Source organism: Alnus glutinosa, chromosome 1 (genome assembly GCF_958979055.1).
Source record: "Alnus glutinosa chromosome 1, dhAlnGlut1.1, whole genome shotgun sequence".
Lineage (NCBI taxonomy): Eukaryota > Viridiplantae > Streptophyta > Magnoliopsida > Fagales > Betulaceae > Alnus > Alnus glutinosa.
Window position 1 is genome coordinate 17,751,790 of NC_084886.1, and position 9,335 is coordinate 17,761,124.

At 33.3% G+C, this 9,335-nt stretch overlaps 1 long non-coding RNA gene across 1 annotated transcript; it reads left to right on the forward strand.

Annotated features, from left to right (window-relative positions):
• Window positions 1–1,182: 1,182 nt before the first annotated feature.
• Window positions 1,183–3,761, forward strand: LOC133858953 (uncharacterized). The gene is made up of 3 exons (XR_009898628.1): window positions 1,183–2,633; window positions 2,708–2,772; window positions 3,610–3,761. It is a non-coding gene; the product is annotated as an uncharacterized LOC133858953 (long non-coding RNA).
• The last annotated feature ends 5,574 nt before the right edge of the window (window positions 3,762–9,335 follow it).

Genomic DNA, 9,335 nt, shown 5'->3' on the forward strand with positions numbered 1-9,335 from the left:
GTGGTTGTGTGGTATAAGGAGAGAAAAAGGAAGAGAAAACCAAAGTACAAAGCTTTCAAGAAAGTTGTCTAGGATTTGTGTGGAAAACAAGGAGCCTTGCATGCTTATTTATAGAAGAATGAATGGTTAGGATCAAGTAGACACATTTTGATCCAATGGATGGGAATTGGTGCATCTTAGCCTTACCTACCACAATGCACTCAACCTTACCTACCACAATGCACTCAAATTTACCTACCACAATGCACTCAACCTTACCTACCACAATGCACTCAAATTTACCTACCATAATGCACTCAAACCTTAATATATTATTCTAACATTATTATTATTATTATTATTTTTTAACTATTCTCATTGCTAGACCAATCTACTATGCCTAGTTTCTCACTCAAGGAAATTACTATTTTCTCAAAGGTGGGTTGGGTTTGTAGATAACAATTGGAATGGGTTGGGTTAAGTTCAAAGATGGCCCATTAATGAATAATGTGAATTTAACATGTGGTTGGGTTTGTAGATAGCAATTGGAATGGGTTGGGTTAAGTCCAAAGATGGCCCATTAAATAATAATGTGAATTTCCGTCCAGAACAGGGGTCATATTTTTCACGGGTGTTTTCATAGCCTTAAAGATGTCCAAAAATCATGAATTTTGGAGGGTAGCTAGAGGACTTCAAAATGAGCGTCTCAGTTTTTGAATCGACCAAAATGGAGTTCGTTTGACCCTGTTTCCGTTATTCCAAAGTTTAAGGTCTGTTTTGAGTTTTTATCAAATTGCAACTATAAACGTTTCTACAAACAAAAATACACATTTATTTTCATAAATAATCATAGTTATTCTTTTGCCTTATTAAAAATGTTTTAAAATTAATTTAAACCATTATAATTTATATCTTAAAAATCTGGGGCGCTACATTCCTCCCCCCTTAACAGAATTTCGTCCCCGAAATTCGTAAACTATGCTTCGCATAAAGTTTACATTAAGGGAAGATTTAGATTCCTAAATCTTAAGTCTAGTGATACAGATTTTATGTGAAGCATCTAATTATTAAACATGAAAAATAAACAAGCATACAGCACCGTATGACAAATTATCATATATATAGAATTTTAAGCTCTTTATAACAAGAAATATAACAGATCAAACTAATATGAAGATTGCAGAAAAGAAAACATTTCATTTCTCATTATAGGAAGATTTCTTGCACAACAAATCCCTTTTGTGATGATGTTTTCTGATAATCGTGGTGGAAAGCTTGCCAAATGAGAACATGGAAGCCTCGAAGGAGAGGAAGGTGGGGAAGGTGAAGAAAGCAAAGAAGGCGAGGCAAGCAATCAGGAAAGGATATGAGTGCGGTACTCATATCGTGGTGCTCTCTCTCTTCTGTCATAGATCGCCATCACCGGATTGAGAGTAGATGCCAGAAAAGTTTATGGTGATGCGAAGGAAGAGAAAGATACTTCATCTCAGAAGCATGATCAAGAATAATCTTGCTTCTGGATGACATGATCAAAAATAATCTTGCTTCGTTGTTTGTGAATCTGGTTGTGATGCTGCATTTTTCCAACTTTAGACTTTGAAATTAGTTATGAAACTACATCTTCCTTCTCAGGAAGCGATGATAAGCTTAGACCAGAAGAAAAATTTTGGCTTTCAAAGTGTGAAGGGTTGAGAGCTCAAAGGTGTGCTTTGCAAGGGAGAAGATGAGTGAATTTATAGAGGAGATTTGAGAGGGGACGGTGCAAGTGGTGCCGACAGTGGGTCACTATTAAATCCATACCTTTCTCGAAACGCTCTTCCACGTCTGCTAGGTGCGAAATGTGCGGCGATGAATCCGGAAAAGTCATTGAGTGAATTCGGAATTCGAGGAGGTAAAAAGTGAAAGTTGAAAAAGAAAGGAGACTCGTGATTCGAGAGTTGTCTGCTAGTGGTAGTGGCGGCCAGGCTCAGAATGACGTCTATTAGACCGCATCTTGTCCACTGATTAAGTTCTCTTTCCTTTCCCTTCAGATCTTTCGAAGAACAGCTTCATTTCTATCTTTTCTCCTTTGGGTTCTTTGAATAACGGTTTCACTTCCTTCGTCTACCCAAAAATGGCTTCTTCTTCTGCTTCGTAGAACAATATTGATCTGAATGTTGTGCCTGATGTACAACCAGAGATCTGGCGCCCATCGTTCCCATCTCCAAGAGGTCATCTTATGACTACTGACTCTGTGATGCTAGATGATGCAGCTGCTGTATCGGTGGCTAAAGGCATCATTATTCCACGAGATAGAAAGTTATTGGCGGATCGGTCCGATGATGAGGCTATTAGTGATTCTATGGCCTTTAGTATTCAGGGTGCTGCTTCTGTTTCAAATATGGCTCAACGTCTGCAGGTTCGAGGGTGTGAGATTCAATCATTACAAAATCAAGTTTTGGTTTTGCAGCGATTGCTCATGGATTCTAAGCAAAGGAATAGAGTTCTTCAACGAGAAAATAAGGAGCTCACGAAACTTGTAGATTCGTACGCGAATGACCTGGGAAAGAAATATACCGACTTGGAGCAGAACACCGACCGTCTTCGAGAACAACACAAAGATCTCTTGCTTGAAGTCCAAAATCTTAGGGTTTTTTGCCCAGAAACTTAGCCAGGTATTCTATTCGATCTAGCAATTTTTTATTTACAAAACTAAATAATTAACTACAGTATTATGAAAAACCTGCAGGTATAAGCATACCGAACTCTCCGGGAATGGTGCAGAAAGGTCCTATTTGCAAGTCAGTCAATCTTGTAAGGAGTTATTTTTTTTTTTTTATTATTTTTTTCTAAAACAATCTTTATCAGGGTATTTGGTTTTATATCTTACTATGATCTATTTATGGCCTCGACATACCGACTATAGTATGTATTCACAGTTACTACTCGTAACTATTTTAGACACAATTGTTACCGCAAAGGTTATTAAATCATTCAATCTATTCTAACTGATAATCTTTATCAATCATTTAATAACAAAATGATACCAACAAACACAATCATCGATAATTATAACACTAAGAACATAATCTAAATAGTGTTATGTGCTAAGTGTACATACACATGCATAGCACACATACCCCCAAAAGTTTTTCATAAATGAATTCTTATTGTTTCAAAACCTCTTTTGAAAACATATATTAGTACATGAATGGGTATTATTTCCCATCCCGGAATAAAAGTTTTACTCCTTCTATTCAATAGGAGAAATAAGAGTTTAACTCCCCCTTATTTAATGGATTATTACATGAATGAGTATCCTCATCCCGGAACAAAATTTTTACTCCTTCTATTCAATAGGAGAAATAAGAGTTTAACTCCCCCTTATTTAATGGATTATTACATGAATGAGTATTCTCATCCCGGAACAAAAGTTTTACTCCTTCTATTCAATAGGAGAAATAAGAGTTTAACTCCCCCTTTCTCTGCTTCAAATAAAATGTTAACCGTGCCAAGGCCAACAGAGGAGTGAAAAAAAGAGAAATACCTAAAACTTTGTGATAAGTGCCCCTTAATTTACATATGTTATGCTCTTAGTTTTGTTATAATTTGATGTTTTGTGTTGTTTTTGTGTTTTCTTATATTTTACAGGTTTTAGAAGAAAAACCGATCAAATTCCAAGATTATAATGAAGTCAGCAAACTCACTTTTGGATAGATTCAAACTCCAAATCAATTTAGAATTTAAGAAAAGAGAAGTTGGCAAAAATTCGTTATCTTTGGAAAGAATCCAGAATGAGCACGTCTCAGTAATTTAATCATAACTTTCGGTTCAAGTATCAGATTTCAACAAAATTGATGGCGTTGGAAAGCTAATAATAAAGGAAACAAATATGTCAGAAATAGATTTTTCCTAATTCGGACGTTTTCCATGCCAAAATTGCCCCGTAATAAAAGACCGCAAATCTGTACGAATTTTGGAATCCTTTTCCTACTTGGATAGAAATTTCAGAAAAAGGAGAAGACTTGTAATTATTCTTTTTGGACTAGCAAACCTACTTAGAATTGTAATAGGAATTCTAGAGCTTCTAAAGCTTCTCTAATCCCTATAAATAGGCCTCTAGCCTTTGAAGAAAGACATACAGAAGCTTTGAGGAAGAATCAAAGACTACATCAATGAGGTTCTTTTTAGTTTTTATTTTCTTTATTTATTTATTTTCTGTATGTATATAATTTTATTTTATATTAGTTGTAACTAATACTTTAGTTAGGGCTCGATTGAAGCTCTAATCATGTCTCTTTAAGTTTATCAATTTGCTTTGCTACAATTTATATATTGATGTTTAACTTGATTAATTCTAGTTTCTTGAATTCCTTGCATGTTTATGTTTGACCATCATATGCATGTGGTATGGATTTGTTATTTATGTCAATTTGGATGACCGAGTCCTGGGCATAATAGAGTAACAAAAGAACCTCGACACAGGTTCTTGGATTAATCAACATAAAGACAACTGGAATAGATACCATATTTCAATCTGAGTATGTTTACCGATTTCCATAGATTTATGCTTTCTTGAAGAACAACTTAGTAGATACCATGCTAAATCCTTCAAGGAAGAAAAGAGTTAGAGTAGATACCATGCCTAACTCGTTGTTTAGGGAAATCAATAGCTTTAGGATAAGATACCATTCCCTTGTGGCTGGTAAGCATTAAGCATCATGTTATGATTGTAGTATTGTGCATATTGCGAATCTTATTTGAGTATGATTAGCGGTGGATATCGAAGCCCTACCTTTTCTTCATAGTATTTTATATTCAATCTTTTATCCCGTTTATTCAACATATCGCTTTTAGGAATTTCTCTTTAAATACAATTTATACCAATCCTCGTGGGAATGATCTCGTATTTGCCTGCTATACTATTGTTTTGATCTAATGCACTTGCGAGTAAAACGTACAAATATTTGCCTATTTATTTAGGTAGATATTTGCACAACACTTTGCACTTAAAACTGTCATTGCTTTATGATTATATTTATGTTCATTTTATGTCTATGATTCGCGATCATATATTATATTTTGCATATACATGTGATTATAAGGCCATTGCATTATGTCGCATTTATTAAATAAATCAGCACTTATATTATTATGGGAATTATTGGACTCACTTTAGTATTTTATGTTGTTGTCTTCTCCCTGTATTGTGTGATAATTCAGGTTATAAAGAAGAAGAATATCAGGACTATCCAGACTCTTAGATCGTTCCTGATACTGGGTTTTTGTGAGGCTAGACTACTTTTCTTTTTGGGAACTACCCTGTTGTAGTTAATTAACCTAGCTTAAGACAATATTTATAATTCTGCAGTTATGTAGATATTTTGGCTTGTATGACTATCTTGCCCTGTAAGGCATGACTACTACTGCTTTGTATAATTATACTGATTGGCTTACTATATCTATTTTGAGGTATTTCAGTAGAAGTTCTGAAGTGTCATTTAATTCCCAAGTCTGTATTGTATCTATATATAATCCGTTGCCAATATTTAACTCTGATAAGTTAGTAGTATCACGTGAAAATTCAAAAAGTTTCACTTACGCTTTTTGTAAAAGCGGGGCGTTACAAGTGTAATCAGCAGAGCAAGTGTAAGACTGTGGGTTCAAGTCCCACCGGCATTAGAAACAAGACCTCGGGTTAAAGTCCCATAAGCACTATGAAACGATGAAAACGAAAGAAGAGCATACAGAGCATCATGATAATGTGACATGATTTATGAAGTTTTCATGACTAAACGTATCAGTATGCCTATGAGTTTGTTAGGAACAAAATATATGTATAACGTTACGACTAGATTGCATATGATGTTTTATGTGATGTTATGCTTGGATGTGCACGTATACTTGTATTCCACAAAAGTTTGGGAGACTTGTATGCGAGTATAGCTGAGATATGATGTCAATCCCGTATGTTTGTATTTTTTCGAAAGTTTAGAAAGCTTGTATACAAGTATATTTGAGTCATATATATATATATATATATATTATGGACAGTTTCCCAAAACCGTCTAGAATTTTCTGGACGGTTTTCCCAGTTCTGGACGATTTGGGAAAAACCGTCTGGAATTGTGGACGGTTCCGCCCAAACCGTCCATATCCCGGATTAGCGATGCTTTGTGCTGGACGGTTTAACCATCCAGAAAAAACCATTTGGACTGTTTTTCAGACAGTTTTTTCCAATTTCTGGATGGTTTCAAATCGTCTAAAATTTCTGATTTTTTTTGTAGTATTCTAAAATTACTCGAGGCCTATGGATTTATTTCAATTCCTTATATTCTTCTTATTGCTTTGAAGGAAATGTTTACAGTTGACTTTAATGGCCGTTTTTCATAATTAAGGGCATTCAACATTTATAAGCTATTATCTATCAATATAATAATAATAATAATTAAAAAAAATAAATAAAATTATAAGCTACGTACAATAAATTCAAATGTCTTCAAACAACTAGGCAAGTTTCAGAAGTAATGCATGTCAAGTATGCTGGCCATCCTATAATTGAATGAGAATATTTCCGTCCATTTCAAAATGGAGGGGCCATCCTTGTTCCCTCCCCCCCCCCCCCCCCCCCCCCCCCTTAAGACTATTTAATTCCCAACCCATTTCATTCCATATATGTAGTTGTATGCTGGCAAATGATCATGGGAGGCTTATTTTGCTGCTTTAGGGGCGCTATAAATGAGATCATGATCCTCTCAAATTCTTATTAAAATTTGAAATTCTTAAATTTTATAATCTTAACCATCCATTAGATCCAAAGGTAGACATCGATTTTTGCAAGTATTGATTTCAGATCCGATTTAAAATCTTAACTGTAGGAGTGATGATATTGTAAATTTTTAAAACATGACAATTGGATAATATTATAATTTTTTTAAATTTGAAAGTACGATGACGGAAAACAGGGTAAGTGAAGTTTTTCTATAATTCTTTTTTTTTGGTGTAAAGTTATTAGCTTGTGTAATTTTGTTGTTTGTGTAACCTTTGTTTAGTGATGTTTAGTATCGACAGATTCGACAGTAGAGTAGTACTTAATAATTAGTAGTTTAGTAGTGAATTTAGCCTGCTTATTAGTTTTTTATGTAATTTTTATTAGAGCCCTAATAAAAATTACATAAGAAAGGACACATACCAGAAAGCAAGCTCTAAATGCTTTCAATAAAACAAAAAATTAATTATTATTATTATTATTTTTTTTTAAAAAAAAAAAAGTCCTTGTGGCGGCTAGCTGCAATAAAAAAGTGGCCCTTATTTCAACTGGAGCTGAAGACATGATAACGGATGCAATGTATTTGTGAGGGCCTGGTAGGACGACAACAATACAGTTGGGAAAAAAGAGATAGGTGGGCCGACAATTCTTTGCGTTTAATGCTCCATATTAATTATCTTAAGGCAAATTCATACTCAAATATGTAAAAATGTTCTAGAAGTGATGATTCTAATAAATATACCCAAATTTTGTTAGACTTTTTCATGGAACAAAATCCTTTTACAACCTTTTGATAAAGTAAGAGCTTAATTTTTTTTTTTTTTTAAAAAAAAAAAAATAAAACTAAAAAAATTGATGCTAAATAAATTCGACTTAAAGAACAGCCTCATGCAGTTGTATTCTTGCTTTCAATAACCTAGCTAGGTTTCTTTCTTTTAAGTGGAAAGGCATTTTCACAAAATAATATGGATAAATTAAGTTTTCCATTAAGATGGGTTCGAAGAACTTTTTATTAAACTGATATCTGTCGTGAGAATCTCATGCTTTAAGAACAAATTAAAGTCAATTTAATAGACTAAATTGAAAGAAAAAAACATTATCCAGAGAATACTGCAAGACGAGAGGTGAATATGAAAGAATTGAGCTTTACCTCTATGTTGACAATCCCTAATAGCTTACCCATTTTACATTTTTAGTTAAAATAGCTAATCATTCCTCCAAAAACCCTCTCCATCCTATTATGAAAAAAAGAAATGTAAAATGGATTTGTCATGCATTTGTGACGTACTGTAAATAGTGTCACTCTACATATAATTAGTTGATACTACTGTTCACAAACTCGTATATAAATGTCTTTATTCGTTCCAGGATTGTTCTTAGAACTTCATAGTTAGGTGGTTTCGCATTTCTATTAATTGATACCAGTTTATATTAAGTGCATTTCACTTTTTAATTTAATATTGCTGAACTTTTCCTCGAAGAAAAATATAGTGTCATTTGCTTTATTTGTTTGGTATTTTTTCTTTGCACCAAGTTGCAAAAGCTTTGCCAGAAATAGAACAGTTAGAAAAATGACAGTTTCTTTTCAAAAAAAAAAAAAAAAGGAGAAGAAAAATGACTGTTAAAAAAAAAAAAAAAATTATGACCGTTTGAAAAATATGATCAATGGAAAAATTGTTATTTTGGCCAATTATTTTTATACCGCATTGAATAATTTTTTATTTAGGCCAATTAGAGGGATTGATTTTGCATTTATCCTCATATATATATATATATTGTATTAGTCCACTCTTTTGGTTTTTTTTTTCTTTAAAATATAGTTTTTTTATTAATTGTTGGTTTTTGTTTTTAAGATATATAATAAAGGTATTATCTGAAAAAGTGGTATTTTTGGCACACCATGATAGTTTGATGGGTCACTTTAGCACAATTAAAAATTTATAGAGCTATTTTAAAATCGATTGTTAGTTGAAGTAGCTTTTTTATATTTTTCCAAAAAAAGAAAAAAAAGAAAAAAAAAAGTGGGAATGAGATTTAGATGCATTGGTTTCTTTTAACAAAGGAAATGATATTTAAGTATTAAGTAAGATGCTGAGTTTGAAATAAACCCAATATTCCCTTCTTTGTACTTTGTCATTTTAAAAAAAAAAATACACGGGGTGGCTGTGCACCAACCCTCGGCCACAGGAGGTGGTCGCACTCTACCCCTACATGGTTTTGGGGTGGCCACACGCCATCCTCATCCACCTCTGGTGGTGGCATTCGGCCACCCATTTGGTTGGGGTTGGCCAGGCCACCCCCAAATTAAAAGGGTGGTTGCTGATTTTTCTTTTCAATTTTATTTATTTATTTATTTTTTAAAAAATGATTTTTGAAATTTTAAATATTTTTATTTTTTCATTAAGATCAACATATGTCAACATTTTAATGGCGATGACGTGGAGCCTAATAGAATCTGCTAATTTTTAATGGAATTTGATTTGAATGAGCGATTTATAATTTAAGCCAACTACAAAAATCAATTATGCAATTTTTCCTTTTACTCAATTGGGGAGTCCAGTTTGAAACTATTTATTAGCTTTCCTGTTTATTTGTTGAAGTCATTCGT